The sequence below is a fragment of the Amphimedon queenslandica genome, unplaced genomic scaffold (genome assembly GCF_000090795.2).
Source record: "Amphimedon queenslandica unplaced genomic scaffold, v1.1 AMPQUscaffold_7222_Cont20825, whole genome shotgun sequence".
Lineage (NCBI taxonomy): Eukaryota > Metazoa > Porifera > Demospongiae > Haplosclerida > Niphatidae > Amphimedon > Amphimedon queenslandica.
The window spans coordinates 1-2,043 of NW_003552492.1; the positions used below are offsets into that span (position 1 = coordinate 1).

The following is a 2,043-nucleotide window of genomic DNA, read 5'->3' on the forward strand; positions in this document are numbered from 1 at the left end:
CCTTTGTTTATACTGTATCAAGACATTAATGTTCTGATTAAAACTAACTGTAGTCATGTTCTTTTATTATTATTAAATTAGAATCCCAGTTATGCTGGTCGTCAAGAGTTACCTGAGAACTTGAAGATGAATTTTAGGCCAATAGCAATGATGGTCCCTGACAGGCAGATCATTATTCGTGTGAAACTAGCTTCTTGTGGGTTTCTAACAGAACATTGTCTTAGCAAGAAAGTTTTATACATTGTACAAACTATGTGAAGAACAACTGTCGAAACAAGTAAGAGTGTAAGATAGTTTTATTAATAATATCACTACAAAAAGCACTATTTCATACACATGTACTCTTCAGTGAGCAAAGATGAGCACTTCATTTTTCAAATTTTGTTTGATATATTGATCAAAATCAACTCACAACATAAGAACTTTAGTATATCATGTTATGAATGGCAACACCTTGCAGACTGAAGGCTATCAAATGAATGCTAAGTTGAGATTGCATTCTTGGTGAGCATATTCGTTTACCAAATATGGGTACCTTATTTTACACCCTCTGCATAAGATAGTTTTACTAATGCATTTAAATTACAGTGTGAGATACATTCTGTCCTTATGTAGGTTCATTATGATTTTGGATTGAGGAACATTCTCTTAGTCCTTCGTTCCCTGGGTCCAGTGAAGAGGATGTGTCCCAATGACAGTGATGAGATGATTGTCATGAGAGGACTAAGGGACATGAACCTCTCAAAACTCGTGGATGAAGACGAGCCTTTATTCCTCAGTTTAATTAATGATTTATTCCATGGTATAACACTAGAGACTGCAGGGTATCCTGATCTTGAAGCTGCTATAGACACTAGGGTCAAGGAAGTGGGTCTCATCAATCATCCCTCGTGGATTCTTGAGCTGATCCAGTTGTTTGAGACCCAGCGAATCCGCCCATCATGGCTTCATGGTCCTAGGCCCCAGTGGCACTGGTAAGACCTGCTATATACATGTACTTATGAAAGCAATGACCGACTGTGGTGAGCCTCACAGGGGATGAGGATGAATCCTAAAGCAATAACTGCTCCACAAATGTTTGGACGTCTTGATGTAGCCACTAACGACTGGACTGATGGTATACATGTATTCTCCACTTTATGGAGACAGACCCACAAAGCAAAGAAAGGAGAGCACATATGGCTAAAGTCTATTCACTTTCACCTGACCCCTGGCTTTTTTCAATTAATAAATGACTACTCACATCCGCATTCTTTACGTATTTGTGGTTTTGGAATTGTTTTTGTTGCGTGGAAAGGATGCAGATAAGTAGCAGCTGAATTTATTCTGGCTGTTCTAGCTGCATAATTGCGGTCAAAGGTATGTCATTGAGTTTATACAGGGACATCCAAAAAAGGCTAAAGCCTTATCATTTTGACCTGATCTTTTCATCTAAAGGACGGGAAGGGCCTAGCGATGCTAATGGTGCAAACAAAATTACTAAATTCCTTGTATATCGAAAGTTATAACAAAAAATCAATAGGTCAGGTGAAACTGAATAAACTTTAGTAATGGATGGACCTGTGGACACATTATGGATAGAGAACCTCAACAGTGTACTGGATGATAACAAGACACTGACACTGGCTAATGGTGACCGTATCCCAATGTATCCTGATTGTAAGGTTGTCTTTGAGCCACACAATGTTGACAATGCCTCCCCAGCCACTGTATCTCGTAATGGTATGGTCTATACATGAGCTCCTCTGGTCTGGACTGGAAACCAATACTGGAGAGCTGGCTACTGAAGAAAGTCACAGAAAAGAAGATTACATCTTCAGAATCAGGCATATTACTCAATATATTTGAAAGATCTTTCATTGATGTTTATAATTACGTATCTGTGATGCTTGAGGCAAAAATGGAGCTTCTCCATTGCAATTACATACAGTAGTACAGACTTGCTACCTGCTGGAAGGTCTGATTCCTGCAAAGGAAGAGAACTACTCACTCAAGCCACAGCATCTTGAACACATTTACATATTCTCAGTAATGTGGAGCAAT

At 38.9% G+C, this 2,043-nt stretch overlaps 1 pseudogene; it reads left to right on the forward strand.

Moving 5' to 3' along the window:
* Window positions 1–81: 81 nt before the first annotated feature.
* Window positions 82–2,037, forward strand: LOC100640142 (dynein heavy chain 5, axonemal-like; annotated as a pseudogene).
* Window positions 2,038–2,043: the final 6 nt, after the last annotated feature.